At 37.5% G+C, this 27,281-nt stretch overlaps 1 long non-coding RNA gene across 1 annotated transcript in view; it reads right to left on the reverse strand.

Annotated features, from left to right (window-relative positions):
* LOC140520390 (uncharacterized) overlaps positions 1 to 20,812 on the reverse strand; it is a 179,508-nt gene extending 158,696 nt beyond the window's left edge. The window contains exon 1 of the long non-coding RNA XR_011972488.1: positions 20,602 to 20,812. This is a non-coding gene — a long non-coding RNA (uncharacterized lncRNA). The remainder of the gene's footprint in view (positions 1 to 20,601) is intronic.
* Between the last annotated feature and the right edge of the window lie 6,469 nt (positions 20,813 to 27,281).

The raw sequence follows: 27,281 nt of genomic DNA on the forward strand, positions 1-27,281 counted from the left end.
GCAACTGACAAAGTGATAACATTTGAGGAGCATCCACAAGCCTATATTTCAAAAAAAAAGTTTCTTTGCCTGACACAATGACAGAATATAGTAAAATTCTAATCATCAGAGTAATTCTTTAAGGACCTTCTCTAAGAGGTTATTTCTCATGGGCATCTTAACTGGGGCAAAGGACTATATTGTTCTGATGCTACAGTGTGGCACAGAGCTTACTGTTGATTGTCAGAGGCTGGACCTGAAAACTGCAAATGCTGGTAGAACCTATGCAACTGGAAGGGCTTCAAATATATCTTAATAAAGAGCTACGTATCTATTATCTAAGAGTCAGCTTCTCTAAGGGAGGAAAGTCTTCTTACTAAGGACTGACCAGCAGGTTATTAAATTTTTTCAGCTGTAGAAACTTATGATGAGCATCAACTATTTAAGGAAGATCAGCAATCTGTTTCAGTGGAAGTACTGTTCCACAAAAAAAAAAAAAAAAAAAAAAAGAGGCCCAAATCTTTGAAACATTGAAGAAAGAGATTGTGATACCTGTCTAAATTGTATGTCAGAACTGAATCTCTGGATACATATAAATCAGGTTTAATCTGGGGAAACTTTTCACAGAACATACGATTTTGGGTCATATTTCTAAGTATGACTCTCCTGGGAATATACAGAAAGGCCTGCTTTTGCTCATCTAGAATTTCTCCTCCAAAAACCTGAAAACAGATCTTGCCCAGATATCTGCAGAAAAGGCAAAATTTCTCTCAGATAAAATGTGAGAACATAGGCTAATAATACTCCAAATACAATAAAAAGTTTATATAATGTAATAATATAAGAACATAAAGGATTAACATGATCTGATATATTGTCAAGGGAATTCTTTAAGTGAATCTCACCTCCAAAGGATTATACACTTCTTCAGATTTATAATATTAAACTATGATTGAAACTCACCTGAAGGGAGAAAGTATTTAGGGTCATTAGAGGATGGGTGTTTTCTTTTCTCTTATTCTATTTAGGCCACATAGAGCGAACACTAAAGCCCAAGTGTGTTCTTTATACCAAAACTGATCCAAAACTCTGGTTCCAGTTTTCTCTCCAAACGTCACCTGGTCCAGGAAATTGACACTATCCAAGAACTATGCATTTTCATTCATGAATCTTCATCCAAGGATTTGTAATTGTCTAAAAACTATTCCTCTATATCCAGGACGCCCGACCCCATAACTTGGTGTTGTGTAGGAATTCTCTTATTCCCTAGAAGGCTTGGTTGCTGAATTCTTCTGCTATTCTAGGAACTCTTGCTATTGTTTCACCATTGTTTCTTAAGTTTCCATCACAATGACCACATGGTTTCTCTCCTGGGCTCTATGGTTCCCTAGAAGGACCTTAGGATGATTTGGCCATGCAGATTTCGATCTAGGGAAATCTATGTTTCTTCTTCACCTTTCCACGTTTTCTTTCTTTTAACATGTCATTTCTAGTGGCACAGCTTGCACATACAAAAGCCACAGCTTAAAAAATAATCTCAAAATGACACGATTCAGTCAATCATCTTTAGTGCGGTGTCTATGGTCCAACAAGTATGTAGATCATAGTGTTCATTCATACTGCACCAAAAAAGATTTTATTAATGCTAGAACAAACTGTCCAATGAAATGTCTGACAGGGATGCTCATACCTTCCACAAGGAGATTTGTACATTTTCCTTTAATCCTTTCAATCATGTCAAAGTACCTCTTGTCACATCCTCTACACTGATAATTGTTATGAACTTTATTTTTGTTTAATAAAGGGAAACTGAATATTTGGGGCAAACTATTTTCAGTGAAGTCATGTTTTGTTCCTCAGTTTCCCTTGGTGGCGCAGTCAGAGACAGAATACTAGGCTAGATGGATTACTGGATGGAATTGGCCTGGGCTGTCTGATATTTCTTATTGAAAAGCAAAAACTAGTATTGTTCCTAGTCATCATAGTAATGATATGAATAACATTTCATATAATTAGCTCTTACAGGATTTGAAAGAAAGAGTTAGGAGGCAGACACAACTCTGTGGCATACTTTCTCCCTACTCCCTGGTGCCCAGAGCCCATTTATCCCCTGACTTCCCAGTGCACTCCTCCCCCAGCTCTCATATTCATAAGGAACCTAGGGTGAGAGGGGTTGACTACAGCAACAAGACACATTCCAGGGAAAATCATAACAGCTAAAGTTCAGAAAGGTAAGTAAGCCCTTTCATCTGAATATTATTTGGAGTAGGTGGGAACTGAAGGAACTAGTGATTATCAACCTGAGTAGAAGAGAAACTAAGAAGATAAAAATAAGTCAAGCCATTCTCAGGAATCTTTAGCTAACCTCGACTTCAAGAGATATCATCCTGGTGGAGTTTTAAATTCCACAAGGCCAAGAGAAAGATCCAGGTAGGTAAGTCAAGAATAAGTGAACATTATCAAATTGAAGAGTCCAATATATCTAAGGGTCAAAGGCAAAGAACAGGAATACCTCCTGTTAAAGCAACTTTTTGACTTAGATCCATAACATCAGAGAGTCATGATTGATCACTATAGGATCAGAAATCTCTACTCTTCAATTTCACAGAAAAGGAAAATGAAGCCTAGAGAAGAAATTCTACCAAAGATGAAAAATTACTTGTCCACAAATGGAAAGCTTCAAAGCTAGAATTGAATCCAGTTCTTCTAATTCCAAATCTAGGCCTTTTTCTGCTACATCATACTTAACTAGGATCTGATGCCTGGTTAGGTCCCATTCTCAATATTTCTCTCCTTTTAAAAATGTATGGATCCTTTTTTCTATTAGGTGATCATAGAAATGAATATGTTGCTTTATTTTCAACCATTCATGTATGCATACATATTCATGAACTGATAAAATGTTGGTCTTCATATTTCCCCTTCTTTTCTAAACAGAAGGAATGCCCATATAGGACTTCATTTCCCATAGTACTACAGGCTAAGAGAATATACCTTACTGGAAGAGATTCTTAGTAGCACCTCTTTCACAATACATGGGCTGTGAAAGAGCCTATAGTTTGCATGCATCAATAGGTATAGGCTCTGACTATCAGAGAAAAATTCAACAAAATGGTAGTTTTAAAAGTTGGAGTAAAGAAAACATGGGGGTAGTAATCAGACAAGAAGAGTTAGATAGACAGAAGAAAGAAGGTAACTACATGGGTCATTATGGTCATGGTAATAAGTAGGGAACGGCTTTCAACTATTCCTCAGTCCAAAATATAGGACTCCCAAAAGCAACAATATAACAATAATGATGGTGGTGGCAGTAATGGTGATGATGATGAATATGAAAGTTTATAAAAAATTTAATAAGGAAACACTCTAAGAAAGAGAAGGCATCTAACTTTAAGTATATACCAACATAACTATGAATTCTAAAGTTTCTGTATTGTTGTTCAGTTGTTTCAGTCATGTCTAACTTTTTGTGACCTCAGAATTTTCTTGACAGGGACATTTGCCATTTTCTTCAGTTCATTTTGCAGATGAAAAACTGAGGCAAAGAGGGTTAAGTGACTTGTCCAAGATCACATGCCTAGTAAATATCTGAAGGATTTGAACTCCAGGCTCAGTGCTCTATCCACTATACTGCCTATGTGCCCCTAGTAGGTTAGGTGCTCTCCTACAATGCAGCGGTGTTTGGAATGTGGAAGGATTTTATGTTATACTTCTGCTGTAAAAGTAACAGACTGTACTCTTATTTTTAAAAGAGACAAAAATTGGGTTCCTTTCATTTTATTTACATTAGTTTGTGTCTTAGTTGTTTTATTTTGGTATTGTTATTGGATGTTTGTATTTTAATATAGTCTAATAGAATAATATATCATAAGGATTTAGACCATGAAGTGAATAGTTTATGACTTCCAAACAACCATGTTGAACTTGACAGTAGTCAAGGGGAGCTACAGGAATTCCATGCATTTTGTACATACCATGTAAAAGAGTATTTCCTTTTATTCACTCTAAAATGATCCCTTTCAAACTTTAAAATGTTCTATTTCTAATATTCTAGTATTGGCTGTACCTCTTCATGTGCTATGTCTTACCAGTAATCCTCACCAGTAATTTTAGTGTCTTGGTGTAATGGAAAGAACATTTAGCTTGAATTCAAAATATATGAGTTCTGGTGCTGAGAATTATTCCAACATCAAGGAACTTTCAAGGTCACACAGGCAGAGAATAGGAAAGCAGAAATGTAGAGTAGGATTAGTGGTAAATTTGGAATTCAATTGGATTTCAGTCTTGCTGCTATTATAAACTAACTAGGTTACTCCTGTCAAATCACTTTGGCTCTTTGACCCTCATTTTCTTTTCCAGTAATATTGGGGAATTAGATTTGATGAAGTCCCTCCCTTCCAGCAATATCTCTATGGTCCCAAGATTAGTACCCTTTGCATTACTCCCTGTAGCCAGGGTGATTGTTAAGAAAGTACTAAGTTTTTGAATGATGGATTTAAGGTAAACCCTCACTCAACAAGCATTTATTAAATACCTACTAAGTACCAAGCACTATGCTAGACATTGAAGCCCAAATTCATGAGTGAGACAGTTCCTACCCTTTAGGTGCTTACTTTCTTGAGGGAGGAGGGGAAGTGGTAGAGCTACATGATACTTGCTAGCAAGTAAATATAGGACTTATACAAAATTCAAAAGGATTCTGGGTGCAGGGGTGGGGGTTGGAGCATTAACAATTGGAGGAATCAGGAAAGACTGAAAGACATGACCCCCGTTAACCCTTGAAGGAAATTAGAGATTTGCTGGGGTGGAGGTGAAAAGGAACGTCTTCCAGGGATTGTGCCTTTCTGCAAAGCACAAAGGCAAGAGGTATAATGTCATGAATGGAGAAAAGCAAGTAAGTCAGTCTGAGTGGATGATGTTTTCGAACTGTATTCTGAGAATCTCAACAGTTCTGTAGATAGAATGGATATTGTCTGAGTTGAAGGAAGAAAGATACTTTCTCCAATATCCTTGTGAATCTATGAAGTCTTCCTTCCCACTTACTCCTTTCACTATAAGTCAAAATACATACATGAGTTATAGTGGATGTAACGCATGAATCCATTGTGGTTGAAAAACCAACCCTAGAAGCCAATCCTCTTGTGATAAACTTCTCTGAAGGTAGCCAGGCTGTTAGTCAGAAAAGGAACAAAATTGATTACTGAGTTCACTTTTAGAGAATTTCTCCAGGTAGGATGTGCCAGAGCAGGTGCTCTACAACTTGTACTTTGAGAATCAAGAGACCCTTTCAAATCATAGTGAAGCATAGTCAGAGGACTTTAGTGGAGAGATTTGAGAAAGATCGTAAATCATTTCTAAGTTTGTGAACTGACATGACCTCATTCAAACATGAGGTAAGACTTTCCTGAATGATAAACCACCTGGAAATTTTCAAACCATTTTCCTTGGCTTATGCCCCTTATTAACAGTTCTGCTAATGCAAATAGTCTGCAACCCCCAATTACAGCAGTGGACGGGGATGAATGCTGCACAGCCTTTGCTATTCACAACTTGGTGTATCTGCCATCTACTTGATCATTTTTGAATCATCAACTCCATCTTTATGTTAAATTAACAATTTAACAGCTGCTTTCATCAAAGTTCTTTTGTGTCTGTCAACATGATACTGTCATTTTTTTTCCTTAAATGCGATTTTCAAGATCATTGCTATGCCTTTTTAGTATCAGATTAGTGATTTGCATGCTCATTCAATTTGTATACAAATGTTCAAGCTTTTATATACCCTCTATAGAGCATGAAACACCCTCCATGACTTGAGAGAAGTCTTTCCCCTTCTTTGCATTCCAGTGCTAGCTTTTTATTTTCATTAAGGATAGGTGAAGTATGGACTCAGGGAGAGAGACATGAATACTGGAGAAAAGGATTATAAACACAGAAGAGACTAAATCAAAAGAACAGCCAGATTTCCAGTGTAGTTCAGTTTAGCTGAGAAGCAATACTGGAAATAGAATCATGTCTGGGCAACTGAAGACTTTTTTTCTTTCCATTTTGTTAATGACTCATAAAACTTTTGAGTGTAAGGTAAAGGTTAAATCAGAGTAGATTTGATATAAAGAAAAATTTCTTAACTATTAGAATGTTTTTCAAATGTAATGAGTTTCTTGGGAGTTAATATAAGTTCCCCCTCAATATCCCTCCCCACCCCCCCCACACAGAATCATCAAGATGAGTCTGGTTGACAACATGTCCAAATATATTGTTAAAGGTATCCTTTTTCCAGCATGAATTTGACCATGTGACTACTGTTGTCCCTTCTAACTCTAAAATTCCATGTTGTTATGAACAATGACCTTCATTTGTTTATTCAGTTGAAAGGAAGCCTGGTGTTGAAGAAAAGTTTAGGTTCACCATGATACAATCAAAAACTGTGACCTTGAGCAAATCTCCATCTGCAAAATAAGATGTTAGGACTAGATGCTCTCTAAAGTCCCTTCTAGCTCTTATGTCTATGATCTTTTGATACAAAATCATTTATCCTCTATGAGGCTGGCTAGGTAGATAGACATAGACAGAAAGATAGTGTGTGAGTGTGTGTGTGTGTGTGTGTGTGTGTGTGTATGTGTGTATGTGTGTGGAGAGATGGAAAGAGAGAGAGAAAGAGAGAGAGAAAGAGAGAGATGGGGAGGGGGATTGTGGACAAACACAGAAATTAGAAAAATAAGTTGAGCACCCAAATTTAAAGAGGAAGAGAAAGGTAGGCTGAATTGCCTCTGCAAAGGTGTACAGTTTTTTTAATGACCCAAAGATTTTCCCTAAAGCAAAGGCTCATCTTTTAAAATTCCAATATGATTCTAATATTATCTGTCTGCATATCATGGAATGTTAATCTCCAAAGAACTTAAAGAGTATCTCTCAAAGTATAACAGAGCTTTATGATGAATGTGAATATACCACAATACACTATAAATAAGGAATTAGGATAAAGCAGAGTAAAAGCATGTTGTCAGTGATATGTTGAAGAAGACGACAGAGGATGGGGGAAGGAGGGAAGAAGAACAAGAAGAAGGAGGAGAAGAAGATGAGCTAGTCATGAGGCAAGAGTACTTGAAGGACAGCTCCATCCTTTCAATGTCAGAACTTGAGGAAAGGCTTCAGGACATGGGGTTCATTCCCTGTGACTAATTAAATGGAAGATGCGTACAAGAATCTGTTAGGAAAGGCTCCCATAGATGAGTTTCTATCTGCATAACTAGAGGGAATACCCATTTTGATGAGATATTCATTGGGTATATGGGCAATTCTGTGGAGCTGTATGTCAATGTATGAATATGACCATCCCTTCCAAGGAAAAGACCAAATGTGAATGTTCCGGTGTGTGTGTGTGTGTGTGTGTGTGTGTGTGTGTGTGTGTGTGTGTGTGTGTGTGTGTGTGTGTGTGTGGTATTCTTCAAGTCCCTGAGTTCTATGGATTCAATTTGAAGCCAAGATCTGACACTAGATGGAATGACAGCAAATGATTGATATGATCAGTAAGCCCAAGAGGTCTAATAGGGTCTGCAGTGGTAGGGGGATTATCATCCTCTTCATAGAGCAATTCTATTAGAATGTAAGCTCCTCAGTCTCACAGCCTTCATCCTTTTGCATTTCCTGCCAAGTAAGGACAAGCAGACATCTGGAATGGAAAATTCTATGAAGTATCTATGAGTTCTTTTTCAAAGGTGAAATTAATAACCCTCCCCCGATATAAAAAACAATCAAGAAACTTGTATGTATAGTACAACTAGTATGCTTTGACCTCAGTTTCTCAGAGCTAGGAAGGCTCCATCAGCCTCTGTGTGTTCTAGGATGACTAAATCCAAGGAGTTTTCTCCTTTCAGAAGCATATTTTCAAGGGCAGGTGGTAAGTTGGTTGGTAAACATTTATTAAATGTTTATTACGAGCCAGGAGTGTGTTAGTATAACAGGGGTCTGACATGTGAACAAAACACCATGGAGGGTATCCCCAAAAGTAGAGAGTTTGAGGATCCTGCTTCCAGTAGAGAAGAGTCACGATGAAAAGGAAGAAAGATACTGCAACATGTGAAGACATTCTGTCACTGATTCCAGACAGAGATCAGGGAGAATGAAGACAGAGTAGAATGTATGAAAAAAGTGGATCAGGCTACCTCATTTTTCTGGAGCTTTCTCCCTCTTCTCGCCATAAAACTGAACCAGTTGTTCTGTTGAAATGTCATTTCTAAACCACCCTCCATCCCCCCCTTCACGTTAGCTTTATGGCAAATCCTCTTTGTAAATGTATATTATGGTATACCGTGTATGGCAGTTCCAATATAAAAATAAATTGAATTGTTTTGTTTTCCATTTAGTTCTCTTTCTCTTTTTCTCTTTCTTTCTTTCTTCCTTCCTTCCTTCCTTTCTTTTTTTTTTTCCTATTCTTTTTCTTTTGGAGACAATCAGGGTTAAGTGACTTGTCCAGGGTTCCATAGCTAGTAAGTGCCTGAGTCAAGATTTAACTCAGGTCCTCCTGCCTCCAGGGCGCTATCCACTGAACCACCTAGCAGCCGCTGTTTTCCACTTAGTTCTTTAAAATAAAAGTATGTGAGCCCTAGCAGGCAGAAATTATTTTTTTTCCCTTTGTACATCCATCATCTGATACATAGTAAACATTTAACAAGGTATTGATGGTGCATTGATTGATTCATTCTTTCGTCCTTTCTTGGACATGATCTTCCTATCTGGCACAGGAAGGTAATGGCAACAAGCTGTAAACTGAATTGACAAAAAACTTTAATCTTTGCTAATTTAGTTGTGCGGTCTAGGCATGACTACCATAATTCCTTAAGTGTTCTTTTATTTTGGACAGCTTCTGTATTCTTTGGTTTCCTTATGTCTAATCCTTCAATTGGAGGATTTCCTCAGAAAGTTAAAATGTGTGTGTAGCTTTCTATTACCCCTCATTAGATCTTCTTCTTTTGGCATTTACTCTTATGCACAGAAATGCCAAGACCAATTAAAAACTTGAAGAAATTCAGTGTAATAGGTAAGCCTCAGTTTTCTGGGCATTTGCGTGATTAATGGCCAGCTTTTATGGGAGATGTGAAGTTTACATCCTTTCCAAGACTAATTTTAGTAGATTAAAAAGTGGTTGATTACCTTAAAGTGTCTGTATACTTTAAGAATGAAGAAAACATAATCATTTCCCCTCAGTTCTAATGGTAATAATAATAGTAACAACAGTATAAGTTTAAAACCCAATAATGAGTCCATTAACCAGATCCAGGTTCAAAAAAGGGCTTCTGCAATCTTCAGCTACATCCGAAATTGGGATTGTTGCCCTAATCTCCCAATGCTGAGCAAACCTGAATTATAAGCAAGGTATTTACTCTTCTTCATTGGGACCAAAGTGTACAAATAGGCTCGAGGATTAAAGCAGGTAAAATAAAACTCTATTTTCCTTAGAAAAAAACAGTGTATCTGCAGTCAGAAGTTCTGAGTTACAATCCCACTGTTGATGTGAATATCTTCAAGAAAGTTATGTATCCTACCTTGGCTTTGGTTTCCTCATCTTAAATTGGGGGAGTAGGACTAGATGGCTTCTGATGCGCTTTGTAGTTCTATGATCCTATAATCCTAAAATAACAGGATTTAGAACTCAAAGTAGATTGAAAGATACAGTCCAAACTTTTCATTCTGAGAGAATTTGTCACAGCAGAGAACTAAGGCTCCAAGGAGTCATGCAGTGAATAAAGACTCAAAGTTGGAGTCAATAGGACCTGAGTTTGAATCCTGCCTCAGCTACATTCTTATTGTGTGACTGTGGGCAAGTAACTTAACTTCATTCATTCTCAGTTTCCTCATCTGCAAAATAGAGATAATATTATCACCTACTTCCAGGGTTGTTGGAAAGATCAAATGAGATAATACGTTAAGTACTTCCCAGAACCTTATAGTGCTATATAAATGCTCTAGTTGCTCTAGTGGTCAGTTGTTTCTGTCATGTCTGACCCTTTGTGATCCCATTTGGGGTTTTCTTGGCAAAGATACTAGAGTGGTTTGCATTTCCTTCTCCAGCTCATTTTACAGATGAAGAAACTGAGGCTAACAGAGTTAAATGACTTGCCTACAGTTACATAGCTATTAACTGTCTGAGGCTGAGTTTGAAAGAGTTTTCTGATTCCAAGCCCAGAAATGACCGGTACAACATTACATAGACAGTAAGCCACAGGGGCAAGATTTGAAGCTACATTCTCTGACTTGTCAGTCTTCTTACTTCTGTACTGCTCAGTGATAGACTTGCCTCAGTAGTACTTACAGTATTAGTAGGGTTGGAAATTGAGCCTTGAATTGCTTACTGGAAATTCACTCCTATTTGATGCAACTAATGGATCAATAACTAGAGTACTGGACCTAGAGTTGGGAAGACTTGAGTTCCAATTAACCTCAAACATTCCATATCTGTGTGATCCTGGGAAGTCACTTAAGGTCTATCTGCCTTGCTTTTCTCAACTAGAAAATGGGGATAATAATAGCACCTACCTTGAAGATTTTTTATAAGGATCAAATGAGACAATATAAGTAAAAAAAGCACTTAGATCAGTGCCTGGCACATAGTAGGTGCAATATAAATGTTTATTCCCTGCCTCCCTTGTAGAATGAAAGTCCCAACCTGGGAGGAGGGACTCTTTCACTTCAGTTGTGTCATCCTTAGCACTGAGCAAAATGTCTAACACAGGTCAGACACTTAATAAATGTTGTTGATCGACAGATTGACTCATTAGGGTTTGTTTGTGTATGTGTGTGCACCCACTTGTGCCTATGTATGTGCTTTCAAACCATAAAATAGAGAACTTTGGTTTCTCTTCAGAACAATATCTGGTAGGAATGAGCATGATAACTTGACCAATAAGTGTGTTTCACTTTTTGCCACAGGGCAGAGAACAAGCTCAGAGCCACGTAATAGGAAAAGCTGGGGCAAAGCCTCCTCCTTGGAGAGATATTTATCCTTCATGGAAAACGTCTTCTCATAATGAAATCACAGTCCGTTTCTCTGTTCATTTGTTCTTCTGCTCCCACCTCCCCTCCCCCACCTCATGGAATCCTTCTCTTTCCTTAAGGCACAACTCAAACACCACATGAAGCCTTTCCTTCCTCCCCCACCCCCCATCCTCACTTCACCCAGTGCCTTCCCTCCCAAACTACTGTGTGTTTAGCTTCTTTGTATTTGTGGCATATATGTTTTATCTCTCCTTTACTTTTACATGGGCTTGTGATCCTCCCCATTAGAATGTAAACTCCTTCAGGGCAGTGACTGCTCAATTTCTGGTCTATACTTAGCAAGGTGCCTGGCACAGAGTATCAAAAACGTTTTTTTGATTGACTGATGTTTTTGTTCCTGCAAGAGTGCAGAGACATCTTTACCCCTCTTTCTTCTTCTGTCTTTTCCCTCTTAAGATAAGAATGAATATCTGAGGTTAATCCTGGAGATTGTCACATCATTATAAGAGCAGCATGACTACAGCTGTTGCTGTCATCCAGAAAACAAGCCATATATTCTTCGCTTTCTCCTTCCCTCTTTCTAAACCCATTTCTTCAAAGATCTTGAAAGAGCCTTTGCATAGAAAAAGGGGAAGTAACCATACCAAATAGTGGAGAACATGTAGATGCCTTGGGCAAAATTCTATAGTATGAAATTCATATATTTTTAATTTAATCACCATAAGGTAGATAATACTCAAGGCATGGATGTGGAAAAGTGCAGGTCTTGTATTAAGTATATATAAAAGATCATAGAATAGGGTTGGAAGATGAGGGGTGACTAGGATTCTTATCTTGTCCTGAAAAAAAAATGGTGTCTGGAGACTAAAGGATGTTCTAGGCAAGTCACAGGCTTCCCTCCCCTTTTTTCTGCTTTTGCCCCTTCTTATTTATGTCTCATACCTTAGAGCCATCCTCCCATCCCATAAGAAGTAGAATTCCCCCCTTTTCCAAATAAAGCTACAATCTGTGCCTGAGGTTTTTAGTGGTTTCATGAAAAGAGTATGTAGGCAATTTAGAGTCAGAGTGCTTGTTTATATCACAATGGAAAAAGGCAAGCAAAAATGAGTAAGGTTAAGCTATACTAACCTGCTTGCTATTTTTTTGCACAGGACACTCCATCTCCTGAGTCTGTGTCTTTGTACTCACTGACCCCTATGCCTGGAATGCTGTGAATCCTCACATTGGCCTCCTGGATTCCCTGGCTTGCTTTAAGAACCAGCTGAAACCCCAGATTCTTCAGGAGACCTTTTCTGGGCAATCTCCAATTTTTCCCTCTTTCCTCTTCCTTCCCCCTCTCCATTCCTTGTTAGTGTTGGTCAGAGTTCACCAGTCACCCATATTATCTATATACATGTCCGTATCCATATCTATGTCTCTATATGCATATGTACCTAGAAGGTATTCAATTAATTTCTCAAGTAGTTCTCAAGTATTCTCTATAGTACTTACCACAGTGCCTTGCATTTTTATTAATATCTTTTGTTTAATATCTTTTCTCACAGTTTCCCTCTCTATTTCCCCCCAACACAGAAAATCATTCCATATAATAAATCTTATTTTGAAAAACAAACAAAAAAACTTTGAAAACATGCAATGTAAAACATCTGCGAATCTCCCACCTCTACAATGGAGTGGAATTGAAGTGTCTTTTCTTATCTGTTTTTTGAGCCATACTAATTCTTTGTAATTTGTCAACTTGTACTTTTGATTTTTTGTAGTTATTTTTCCAATTACATTATTACAGTCATTCTATATACTGTTTTCTTGCCTATGCTTGCTTCACTCAGCTTTAGTTCATGCATAGATGCATCTCTCTATTCATCACATTTGCAGTTTCTTACAGCTTAGCAATATTCTGTTATATTCACGCACCACAATTAAAAAGTGCTAGAGGAGCCGCTAGGTGGCCCAGTGAATAGAGCATAGGCTCTGGAGTCAGGAGGACCAGAGTTCAAATCCAAGCTCAGACACTTGATACTTACTAGCTGTGTGACCTTGGGTAAATCACTTAACCCAATTGCCTTGCCTTCCCTTCTCCAAAAGAAATGATAAAAAAAAAGTTGCTTGAAAAACCTGGAAAGAAGTCTCAGAGAATTGTGGTTTCAGACCAATAACTCGTAACACACTCCACAATATATTTTCAATGAAATATGACCTTAATATCAAAATCATGATACGAAAAAAATTGGAAGAAAAACAAATTGTGAACCTCTCACAGTTGTGGGTAGGCAATGCATTCTTAAGCAAAAGAGGGAAAGAGACAATTACAAAAAATGTAATCGATAACTTTGATTCCATGGAACTGAAAACTTTTAGCACAGGTAAAATTTCTGCACCTTAGATAAGAAGATAAGGAGAAAATTATATTACATTTTTCAGATATCCCAATTATACAAATAATTAATACACGTGTGTATACATATGCACATGTATGCATAAAGCTAAAAGTCATACCTCAATAAATAAGTAGTCACATAGTGACAAAGAGTTCTCAAAAGAACAGTCTACTAACAACCACTTGAAAGAATGTTCCAAATCACGGATAATAAAAGAAATAGAAATCAAACAGCCCTTAGGTTTTACCTTTGTTGTTGTTTACTTGTGTCCAAATCTTCCTGACCCCATGGACTATGTATCGCCCATCAATATCTTACATGAGTTTTTATTTTGTTTGTTTGTTTGATTGGTTTGTTGTCGTTGTGTTCTTTTTTTGTTTGTTTTGGCAAATGATACTGGAGTGGTTTGTCATTTATGTCTGTGGGGGATTAAGGCAAACGAACAGAAGACAAGGGAATTGACCAGGGTTACACAGCTACTAGGTGTCTGAGGCTAAATTTGAACCACGTCTTCCTGACTCCTCTATACACTGAGCCATTTAGCTGCCTCCTAAAACAACCCAGAGGTTTTATCTTACACCTTGTAAATTGTCAAAGCTGACAAAAGATGGAAATCATCAATGTTGGAGAAGTTGCAGGAAGATAGACATACTAGTGTATTGTTGGTCTTGCTATTAATCAATATAACCATTTTGGAAAGCAATTTGGAATTAAGCAAAGAAATTGACTGAAATGCCCATACCCTGCCCTTTGGCCCAGAGATTCCATTACTAAGTCTATACCATAAAGAGGCCATTGATAAAAACGATATCTCCATTTACACTAAATTATTTATAGCAACACCATAGCAAAGAAAAAGTTAATAAATGCTTATTGATCTACCGACTGACGCAAAGAAAAGATGGGATTGGTATATTTTTTTTGCATATGTATATGATTGCTTCAAGGTTTAAAAACTGGAACAACAAAGGTGACATGCAATTTAAAAATATGTTTAAGGTAAGCATCCCTAAGTTCTGTGATATGGCTTCAGGACTTTGTTCATTTAATAATAATAATAATAATAATAATAATAATAATAATAATAATAATAATAATAATTTGACTTATTGCATAATCCATTGCTATAGAGAATTACTACCTCTATGAAGGTCACCTTGCTATACCAAAGTAACTCGTTACATAGATACAGACAAAGAAGAAAGAGTAAGGTAGGCAATGGTATAGTTTACATATAATTTATGTAATCCTTAAAAAGAAAAAAAAACTTTTAAAATCTTCCAATTGAATACTTCTTGCCTTTTTTAATTGTCAGATCCATAAGAATTTTTTTCCTTCCCCAACAAAGCTCCCCAACATAGATGTGAATATAGACTTTTTACAGTCTCCTGGGGCTTCAAAGAGATTGGTTCCAATGCTACTTTAATTATAGACTGATTTAAGATCAGTTCAAATAAAAATACTCGTATCAAAAATAAAATAAACCAACATGAAAAATTTCCATAATCAAAATAAGAATATCAAAATTATCCTGAGAATTCAATTCATAAACTTTATAAGAACTAGAAAATTATTAGATTTTAATAGATGTTGCTATATCAGACTTAATATCTAAACTCAATGGACTGAAAAGCTTTTAAAATATAGAGACCTAATAGAAGGGATCAAAATCATGGAGGAACAGGATGAAGTACATGTTGTCCTTGCTGTTCTATCTGTCCCAAGTAAGCTTTCAGTGAGCCCATAGAAGACGTGCTTACACACTAAGATTTTTCTTTGAAAACAAGTACTGATTATTATGAATAATGAATCCTATGAAATGGCCATGTAATTTGAATTTGCTTTGTGAATTTCCATTGGGCTGATTCCACTTACCATATTTTATATAACTATAACTTCAGACAGTGCAAATTTGTATATATGCAACCACTTCATGGGATTTACTATAATAGTACACAGAACATTAAATATAAAAGAATAATAACAGGATAGCAACTCATCCCATACCCATTTCTACCCAAACTCCATTGACCAAAATGACAAAAACTATTTTGATGATGATGATGATGATGATAGGTTATCTCTCCCAAAGAGAATCAAGTATGTCATCCAAGTTAAAGAGAGAATTGGATTTAAGCATCTTTATTAATCACTTGATATTCATAGATCACATTAAGGTATATAGTTCCACCCAAAACATACTTAGTAGGTTGCTTATCTTGTGAAATATCTCATGATATTAAAATATATCATTTGGGCTTGATAAGTAATATTTTTTTATGTATACGAAGAAAATATAGTAATTAAAGGTTTCAATTTTCAATCCAGAGTTCAAACTGAACCAACACAAGAAGATGATTTTTAGTAATAGTTTGATACCCTCCAGGCTAGGCCCATTGAGTCTAAAAGAAAAGGCTATGTTCAGAGACATACTGGCATCCTGAAATCAAGGCTCAATGAGAGTAACACGGTCAAGTCAATGAACACATATTAATACTAGCCTTGATCCACACTATTTTGAAACTGTAAAATGGATTTATGTAATAATAGATTTGGAAAATATCCCAACAATATCTAACAATATTAATGAAACACATAAGCCATCACCCGAAGGGAGGCATAGAAAGATAAAAGCTCCCTCATGAAAAAAAATGGAAAATATTGATAAACGTTTTTAGACTATATGATAAACAGGGTAAATAACAACAACAGGGATATTTTGTCAGCAAACAGATTTCACTCAGCTCAGCAGTAATAGGCACATGCCCCTGGATTTGTTGATGATAAGTGAAAGTGATAAAATTGCTAAGATCTGAGAAAGGCAATTACAATGCTGTTCTGAGTGAAATCAACTTGAACTCACCCAACAATATGTCAACAAAGAAGCATCAAACAAATGACTGTCATGTATATTTGTTTATAGAAATGGAAAGGTTTATAATAATAACCTGATCCAAAGTCAGGTCATTGCCACACCACCACTGATTTTTGAGGAACTCAGACTTATCAATCTATAAATATTGTGCAAAGAAATAGTAAAAGCTATACGACACATCATTCTAAAAATGTAATAGTCACTGAAAGACTCTCAAGACAAAATCTGATAGTTAGAATTATACATCACCAGTTCTTATACATCAGAAATTTTTTGCCTTTCAGATCTCAAAATATCAACGAGAATTTAGTCAATAAAATGTATTCAAACCAGAGCATTCTCAGAGACAAAAACTATTGCCCACAACTAACACTGATCTCTATGAATTTAAGATGTTCCCATAGGGATAGAAACAATGATTTCACTGGAAGAGCAAATCTTGGAACTTCCATAGCCAATGCAATCAGTACATTTTCTCTAATTTATTATCTTAGAGAGTTACTTAAAACATTTTGAGGTTAAATGACTTCCCTAGGGCCACAAAATGAGTATATGCCAAATGCAGGGTTTGAATCCCCTATCTTCTTGGCTTTCCAGGAGCTTGCCTTTCATCACCATAGTAAACTCTACTAATCTAGAGGTTATGTGGAATGAAAAGCTTTCAAATTATGAGATCTTGTGGGAGAAATCAAAACCATGTCAGAACAGTTCAGTCATCATTTTTACTACTAGATTTGTCCTGAAAATGCAGTCAGTGAGTCTACAGGAGATGATTTTTTTGTATTTAATTGCAAAAAGCAATTAATCTACCCATTCATGCAATAGACCATAGAATATTAAGGATCCATGTCCATCTCTAGGTTTTGGAAGACATTCCTGGATCATTCACATCCAGAGATCATGCGCTCTTGGAATGTTTCCTTCAAGATCAAGAATCAAAAATTCAGACCTCCAAATCTGGGCTGGCATTGAACCTGTCTTCCCCTAAAATCAGAGTCAACTGTTCTAGGGAAGCTCTACCTAAAGACCCTGCTCTTGGATTTGGGAAGTGTTCCTTGTTGGAATGGAGGATGGGTGGCAGTCATTCCAGGGAGTTCTTTCTGTCCACTCCTTTGGGCCCAGCAACCCCAGGAACCAGATCTCCTAACTCTGAGCTTTGCGGTTATACATTTCTCACACACACACACACACACACACACACACACACACACACACACATATACTAAACAAAAAAGGACTTCAGGGATTTAAAAAAAAAAAGCTTGCATTATCTACTTCACAGACTATAAACAGTTGAGCTGCCACTAATCATACAGGAAGCAGGATGGATTGAGATCTTTTTTTGCGCTAAGCAGTTGCAGAAAGGAAAATGTTTCAGGAGAATATCACTCACCCTAACCTGCTCCATTCAAATGGTTCCAAGTAACTGGGGAGGTGCTAATCAAACAGTAAGCCAGAATCCTCCCACATGCCAACTAGAGTGCTACCACCCAGCACTGAATAAGAACCGGATTCCTGTCATCTGTGGGCAACTGTTTTACTAAGTAAATGGAAGGCTGCAGGAACTGCCCGCAATGTGTTCCCTCATTCATGTATTCAACAAGCATTTATTGACCATCTGCTGCCAAGGACTAGTCCCTGTCAGGAATACAAAAGGAGCAAAAGCCCAGCTTCTTGCCTCAAAGAACTTATCATCAACCACAAACTTCCCTATCAAAATAATGTGGAATGGAATGATCAGCTATGCCTAGTTTTTAACCAAATAAATTCACAGCTTGCCTTTGTAAACAAAACCGTCAAAGGCTTCAGATTTGTCTCTGCGCACATGTCAGGTGCGAGGAAGCTGTGGGGCTCAGAGGAGGAGACAGAAGCAGGTGTGCTCGTGTGCTGAATGTGTTCCTCATCTCCCCTCCCTGCCACCCCTCCTTATTTGGCTGAAGGGAGAAGCTGGAAAGGGGATCTTGTGATTGGGATTCTGGGGAGGGGATGGAGAGGTAGCAGGAAGTAGCCTCAGGCATTGTGGTGGTTGCAAAGAATTCTGGTGCTTGAAGTATGGAAGGGAAGGCAGCAGGCAAATGGAGGGTCTGGGAGCCCACTGGGGCGCCCTTTGATGATTCCATCTTGTTGATTGTATCTTCCTTACTTCTCTCCTCTCAAAACTGCCAACACCTTGGTGAAAGCCTTCATCACCTCATGCCTGAACTACTGTAATGGCCTGCTGACTGGTCCCCCTGCTGAAAGAAATCCTAGAAGGGAACCGTCTAATCCAACCATGTAATTGTCAGGATCAGGGACTTGAGGTCTAAATCATTTTAGTGACCTGTTCAGAGTATTTCAGGTAGGTGGATGTGTTTCAAACTCAGATACTCATCCCCACACCAGGATTCTTTCCACTATACCATGGCACATTTGTGCCATGGAGTTTTGTAAGTCTAGTCATATCTTTCAATGTATCAGACTTTTCTGCTTAAAGGAATGATCATATGGATGCTTTTGGGGAAAAAAATGAAGAATCATTTCCCAGTGAAAATAACTGCCCTCATTGATCTGCTTTGTGAATCAAAGTTTTTCATTTGTTTAAGTTGAGATTTTCTTAGGGCACACAAGTGTCTATCAAGCAGTGGTGTGGTGCGATTCCAATGAGATAATAAATAGGTTTTTTTTTGTTTTTTTGCAAACCTTAAAGTGCTACATAAATGCCAGTTATTTTTATCACCTCACAGTTAGTAGGAATGGGTGGCCCAAAGATGACATCATCTCCCGAGCCTTCTATGACATTCCTGCTGAATTCAAGCAATATTTAAAGAACTAGCAAATATTTAACAACCAGACTAGGAGATGGGAGGAACAATGTACGCCCATACACTTTTAAATTGAATCTACATTATTCTTAACACTAAAGTTTAGATAATCAAAAAAACAATAAATCAAGCCCTGATTTATAGTGACTGCTGATTTCTAAGCTGTAAATGCTAACACTGAAAAATCAATAATGGCTTACAGGTGGGTCAGAGCTGGCTCCAGCACATCCCTGCTATCAAACAATATCCACAGACTTTAGCAACAACTCTACCTCTAGTTTTATTGTGCTTTAAAAAGAAAACTCCACACTTTATTTTCGTATAATATGCTTTCTGCCCTATTCTTTGAGGTGCACCTTCCACAATATTGTATGTGCAGTGTGCAGAGTGGTCTGCGCAATGGTTAAGTCTAAACCTCCTGGAAGATAAGTTCGCTGATTTGCTTAGGGCATTTCACATTAACATGCTGCTCCAATGGCATTGTCTTCTGGTGAGCTGTTCCATAGGCCATGATTTTCACTGCATATATACTTTCCTATGGGGTATCCTGTCATGACCTACAAAAGGTCAGTTACCACCTCAAATGGCAACCAGTTTGTTCATCCTCTGAAAACTGTGCCATGAAGATGGATAATATTTCTACCGGGATTCATGGCAATTTGAGATAAGAAACAGTATGATCTATGGTCTGAGGTTGTGGTATTGTAGAATCTATGGACCTGGGTTCAACAACTACATCTTTTCTTGTTATATACAACTGTTGTTGTCAGGAACAAATCAGTCACTTCTTAGGTCTTCAGTTTCCTCATTGCAAAAATGGGGATGATAATGACTACTTCTCTACATCCCTCCTAGGGTTATTGTGAGGAAAGTGTGTTGTCAACTTGTTTTTTAATCAGATGTGATTTCATTGCTATATGGATTCTGCGCTGAAAAAACTCCTACCAAGGCAGATCAACAACTGCTCTACAACAGAGAGCTGCTCACCATACTGAGGAGTTAAATATCTTGTCCAAGGCCACACAGTCATAGGCTTGTAGATGTAGACATGGCTGGGACCTCCGAGACTATGTAGCCTGACCTGCTGATTTTAGAGGTGAAGTCAAGTGACTTTCCAAAAGTTATACTGTAGATAGTACCATGGCTAGGACTTGAACCCAATTCCTCTGATACCATACCTAATAATTAATGTTTGAACTCAGGTATTTCTGACTCCAAGAAGAATTCTCTATCTATTACTTCCATCACCACCACCTTACGTGTGAGTAATTATTCCTGAAACTGATGTACATCTATTCTTTGCTCATGGCTTACTTTTCTATTGAGTTACACAATAATTCATGAGCAAAGTTTCTATAGAAAAATAGCTCTAAAATATTATTAAAACATGTAAACTCTTAAAATTGCAGTAAGTCACTTAAAATTATATATTTAACTGACATGCCAACAATTTTGTGATAAAGCATTACTGCTCAATAAGCCAATTACAAAGTACCCTTTCCTCCAGTTTTTTTTTTGAAGAATGGAAAGATTATTGGACTTAAGAATTCAAGTAATTTGGTTCAAATCCTACCTGTTTTGAGTCCTTGGTTCAATCACAGTCTTTTTAGGTCTCACTTGGATGAAATTACCAATGAATCTATGAGGTATTTGGATAAAATCATCTGTGAACTACTCTAAACTTGCCTTTCTCAGTCTGGAGAAAAAAAAGCTAACAACTGGGGAGTATTCAAAGAAAGTGAGAGCCTATGTTGAAAAGGATTACAGTATTGAGGTTGAAAGTCCCATTATCCTATTTGTTTCACGTGTTTAATGCCTGGTGAGACTTGAAGTATGGACAGCTGGATTCCTCCTCCAGGTGTGTTGCTTCAGAAATTGTTTACATCTTTCTTCCCTTCCTGATACTGCCAGAGTCAGCTGCAGCAAAGCTAACAAATTCAGGCTGCATTTTTCCCTCAGTGAACTGGAATGACCCCCACTGTTCACTCTGACACTATCCTAACTTAGATAACCTATAGATAACCTGCTGGGTAGAGAATATCTAAATTCCCAGATGTCAGGGGACAGGCTAAGATTGATATTTTAAGGATCTCAGGTATATCCTTAATCCCAGTTACCCCCTTAATAGACAGTCTCCATGAGCTGCTATGCTGGGCTGTTCCCTCATGCTGTAGCCAACTTGGTGGCCAACCTGTTCAAACTGAGCTGGGACCTTCCTCAGTCCAGTGACATAATGTCCATTACCAAGAATGTGTTTCAAAGTCCTTCAGCTTGTTAGGACTTATCATTCCAGCTTGTACTTCTCTGACAGTAGCATATGGGAAGCCTGTGTCACCTTCACAGTTTAATGAGATGTCAGAATAAGATATTCTGTGCAAGGTCAGGGGCTTAATGACTTATTTTTTTCCAGTCAGACACAGGAGATGTTGGGTATAAGGAGATATTTCAACTGACTTTTAATTTTTAAATAGTTTTATTTATTTGACAAAAGAAGATCATATCACATTGAACTAAGCAGGGGAAGACCTCAATTCTAATACCAGCTGTTCTACTTTATACGTCCTCTGATCTCAGGAAAGTAACTCTCTGAGGTTCAGTGGTGTCAGCTATAAAGTAACACAATAATAATAAAAGCTCCCACTTATATATCGCTCTAAGATTTGCAAAGTACTTGAAGCATTTCATACAATTTTATTCTCACAGTGATGTGCTATTGTAATCTACATTCTTATAAATGGGAATACTAGACATGAGAAATGTTAAGTGACCTACTTAGGGTCACACAGCCAGTATTTGAGGTGAGATTCAAGCTCAGGTCTTAATTTCAATTCCACTACTCTATCTATTATCATATGCTATCTCTGTAGATTAGAAGCTACATGAGGGTAACAACCATGCCAGGTAACTGAACTGCACCCATTTGGAATTGTCTTGGGAAGACTCTAAAGATCACCTGGCTGGATAAGATGCCAAACGCTGAGGTCCTTTCTCAAACTAAACTGCCAAACATTAAAACTCTGCTTCAGAGAGAGCAACTCAGATGGACCGGTCATGTTGTTTGAGGGTAAAACATGAGCTTGCCAAAAAGACTATTTTATGGAGAACTCCACAAAACAAACATTCATATGGTAGTCAGAAGAAGAGATACAAGGACATTCTCCAGGTTTCTCTTAAGAACTTTGAAAGTGATTGGGTAACATGGGAGATGGTGGCAAAGGACTGTTCAACATGGCATCCCCACATGAGAGAAGGTACTGTGTTCTATGAGCAAAGCAGAATTGAAGTAGCTCAAAAGAAACATGAGATGTGCAAATTTAGAGAATCTGCCCCAAATGTTCATATCTGCTGTTTGTGCCCAACCTGTGGTAGAACTTTCCAAGCTCACATTGGTCTGATCAACTACAATACTGTAATTTGACTCTAGCATAGTGATGTAATTTTGATCCTCTTCAAGAAGGCACACAAGCAGGAAGGTGCTTTTCATTTAGTGAATGGTTATTGAATAAACAAAATTTTCTGCTACACCGAATTGTGAAAATAAAAGCATGTAATAAATGTGAAAATGCTTTGTAAATTGTGCCATATGAGCATGAGGGATTATTATTGATCAATGTCTACCAATTATGAGGTGAACTATTCATCAAAGGACTTCTTAGTTGTCCTCCATCTTTCTCAGTTAAGTCATAGAGTTTGTAAAGATTTGAGAAAAAGGACTATAAGAAGGTATTTTCACTCATCTTAACAAACATTACATAAGTTCTTATTTTATAAAATTCCCTAGGCCATGTACTAAGGCAGACAGGAAAGTAAATAACATTTTTTTTTTCCTTCAAGGACCTTAAACCTAGCAATATAGATAAAACACACACACACACACAACTATAAAACTAGATGTTGTGAAAACATGAGAGGAAAGAAATGGTGTTTTGGGAATTCCGGGAACAGAAAGATTGTTTTCAATTTGGGAGAATAAAGAATGGGTTCTTTCAGGAGGTGGTATTTGAAATGAGCATTGGAAGACAGCAAGAACTTCAACCAGCTATGAGCAGAAGGGTGGGACAATCCAGATGTAGGGAAGATAAGTTTACAAAGGCACAGGGATAAGAAAGAATATAATGATAAAACAGTGAACACTGATAAAACAGTATGACTAGAATATAGAGTACTTATAGTGGAGTAGAGTGAGTAAGTAGTCTTGCAAAGTTAACTTTTGAGGCAGATTGTGGAGGATACTACCCTAAAGAGTTTATATGTTATGTGGTAGGCTATGGGAAGACCTGGGCAACTAGATGGCACAGTAGATAGAGTGCCAGATAGAGATAGAGTTTAGAAGATTCCTTTTCTGGAGTTCAAATCCAGCCTTAGACACTTATTAATTGTGTGGCCCTGGGCAAGTCACTTCATTCTTTTTACCTCAGTTTCCTCATTTGTAAAATTAACTGCCAAAATGGCAAACTGCTCCAATATCTTTGCCAAGAAAACCTCAAATAGTGTCATGAAAAATTGGATACAATTGAAAAATGATTGAACATAAAGCCATTGAAGGCGCTGAAGCAGGAAATTAATATTATCTCAGCAGTTCATTATTTAAGATTACTAGGTATTACTGTGTAGAATAGGTTAGGGTCTTTGAACTTTTAAAAAACATTTTGCTGAGTGACTTTTTATATATTTTCCATTGCAATCCCCACATATTTTATTTTCTACATTGAAAATCATTGTTCTGAGAAGGGACCAATAGGTATATCTAGACTGTCAAAGAAAAGTTAGGAACACTGTGAACTAGAGTACAGAAGAAGATTTAACTCTGGAAGAAAGCATAGAAATCACATAGTCAAACTTTTTATTATACCTATGAGGAAACAGGTACTAAGAAGGGAAATGATTTGCTCAAATTCACATTAGAACCACCTAGGATTTGAATCCAGGTCCTATGCTTACAAATCCAGTATTCTATCTACTGTGCTATAAGGGATTTACCCAATGAGTTTCATCAAACCCTGAGTTAGGGTCTTTACCGACAATCTCTCCATCCTCCAACTTCAACTCCAAAGGTTGAAAAGGGTACTTGGTAGATATTGTTGCCAGGCCTAGAGGCCTGAGGGCTACCCGAGTCTTACCTTACCTATCACAGGTCTTTGGCTGGCCAAACTGGATAAACGTATGAGAGAAGAGGCTTTCCAGAGTCGAACAAGGGTTAGGCTTTATTCAGGGTCCTGGTTACATGTGCAGGGGGAACTCTTCCTTAGGAGAGAGAGAGAAATCTCCCAAGGAGGCAAAGATCTTACAGTAAGAGAATGAAAGCAGAAGTGGAAGTGGAGAGAGAGGAGGGAGGGAAGAGCGAAGAGAGGAAAAGGGGCCTTCTGTCCTGTAAGGGCCCCTCAGCGCTAAGAGCGCCTTCGGGCTTTCCTGACCCTACTTAAGCTCTCCTGCCGCATAGTTTGCACCTGAATACCGTGCCTGTTAGATAACAATAGGTGTGCCCAGATCCGGGCCAGTGTCGAGGGCAGGGATGCTCTCTCCCATCACGTTCTCACGGGAAGAGGCGGAAATACATGAGATCTCACTCCTCAATTCCCTGCTGTTTCCTGGGGGGCCTCATGAGAACTCTAAGGTTTAGAAGTTCTCACCTTTACCCACCCAAGACTGTCCACATGGAACTGAGCTTACACCCTCAACATATTGTTACCTTCATCCTCACACATCACATTCAACAATAATGGTAACAAGGAAAATCAATCTCATTTTACAGATGGGAGAAACTGGAGCTGCAATCTTTCCCCTTGACTGTGCTGACTCATCAGCACTGTTTAATGGTTCCGTCTCTCACTCCCCTCTCACCTCCTCTCCCCTTCTATTTTATCACAGATAGGTAGGAAAGAAGAGGCAGAAGAAGAAGAGAGAGAGTTTTTAAAAGGAAAGAAAAAAGGAGATAAAGAGGGGAGAAAAGGAAAGATTGTAGAGGAAGGGAGAAACAAAAAAAAGGTAGAATAGGAAAATGGGAGGAGAGAAAGAAAAATAGAAAATATTGGAGGATGGGAGAAAAGGATGCAAGAGAAAATGAGAGAAGAAAGAGAAGGATAAGAATAAGAGAAAGTTGAGGATTTTTAACAGGAAAAGGAGAAGAAAGGAGACAAAAAATAGAAAAAAAGGCGTAAGGGGCAGGGAAGGAGAAAATGTTAATAGAGATCTGGTTACTTTTCTCCTATTGCCCAGTCCCAAAGAAAACTTATCCTCTTATAAAGGGTTCTTCTAAAAATTATAGAGGTTCTTGAATCACAAAATCTGAGTAAACTAGATGGGGAGCTGTTTCCCCCTCCCTTTTGTGAATTTCCCTTGCCAGGCACCATCAAACTGCAGGTGGATATTATCCAAGCTCCTGGTCAAGACATCAAATCCTCATTAAGCCTGGGTGTAATGGACTAAATCACCAATAATGGTGACATTATTATCCTTCTTTAAATAGGAAGGCGAATAAGCATAGAAGCTATCTATAGAAATCTTGTTCTCCCTTGGAAAAACCAAAGTGAGGATCAGTTCTATGGATTTTGATTGTGCCACGTGTGTGGCATGTCTGACTTTTCATCTATCACCACATCTTGACCTCAGAATGACCTCAGAAGTATGGGCATCCTCCTTCTATTTGACAGATGAAGAAACTAAGAGAGGATAAATAAATTGCCTAAATTCTCAGAAGTTGCTTGGATAATCAAATCTCCTGACTTCCAGGCAATTTTCTGACCACTAGACAATGCTGTCCCAGGTTCATATGCCTTCCTCAATGCTTCAAAGATCTGGGATTTCATCATATGGGTACTACCTCCACCAATACAGGTGGCATTCCTTATAATAATACTAATTGCTGAAACTTCCTTCCTTCTTTACAAATGTTTTATGGGTGGGATGTAGATGTGAATACTGCATATACTATTGAATTGAGCAAATATTTCTATTAGTTTTATCCTCTTTATTTTTTATTTCTTGTTAAAAAAGACAAAAAAAGGATGCTCCCTGAATGAAGGAGGGAGAGTCATAGTTTATATTCAGATGATGATGATAATAGAAAAATATTTTATCAATTAATTAAAAAAGAAACAAATAAGTAAAGCCTAATAGATAATATACATTTCTGTAGCTTTTTAAGGTTTGTAAAGATCAAATATTTTTCTATCATCAATCCTTTGATCTAACTATAGGTCAGGTATTATTATTGTCATTTTATAGACGAGAGAATTGAACACCAGAGGAAAAAATACTTTGCCCTAGATCACACAGCTAGTAAATGTGTGACTTGAGATGAACCTGGTGTCTTCTCTTGACGAAAAAAAAAATCGTCTTGTAGCTGCACTTCTGCTGCTGATCCTCTGTAAGACCCTCTGACTAGATTACTCTTTGTTTAACACATAGAAAATCTCATGGTCCAAAGAAGAAGTCATTCCAGATTGGGAAGACCTGTTGGATCTTGGGTTTTGATGGTGTAGCCCACCAGGACTCACTTCCATACGATGAGGAATTATCAGAGGAGGATTTTTACATGTTTCATATATAAAGAAAATAGCCTGGCCCAGAATTAATTAGAAGGAACTGGGGTTGGACTGCATTTGAAAAACTGTACAGCACTTTTAATGATTCTAAGCTGCTCATTGATATGAAGGGTCATCTTTTTTTTTTTAATATCAATATTCTTCCAATGAAATGGCACTAAAGAGAACAAAACAAGAGGAGCAGCTGGATTAGACCAAGTATAAATACAGGACATCTGTACTGGAGAAAGATAACAAAATATATGTGGGTGTTGAAGAATCAATTCATAAGGTGTTTGAAGGAAAGGGGAAGGTACCAAGTTGTCAGGGGAAAAATTTCAATCATTATTAATACTGAAATTTAAAATGTAATGAAAAGGGGAACATAGAGCACACCAGCTACTACCAACTTACATATGTATTTCCTCATTAAGTTACCATTTTATGAGAATTACACATACATACATATATATATATATATAGATACAGATATAGATTTAATTCTCACAAAAAGTTAAATTACATATATGAATATAATATATGTTACCTTATGTATATGTGTATATATATACATTTATATTCATACACATATACATACATACATATGAACAGAGAGAGAGAGAGAGAGAATGAGAATGAGAATCCTCAGTTAGGGCTGCTCAGTGGTACAGGGGATAGAGCACTGGGCCTGGAGTCAAAAAAATGCACATTGCTGAGCTCAAATCTGACC

This window comes from Notamacropus eugenii, chromosome 1, assembly GCF_028372415.1.
Source record: "Notamacropus eugenii isolate mMacEug1 chromosome 1, mMacEug1.pri_v2, whole genome shotgun sequence".
In the NCBI taxonomy this organism is placed as follows: Eukaryota; Metazoa; Chordata; class Mammalia; order Diprotodontia; family Macropodidae; genus Notamacropus; species Notamacropus eugenii.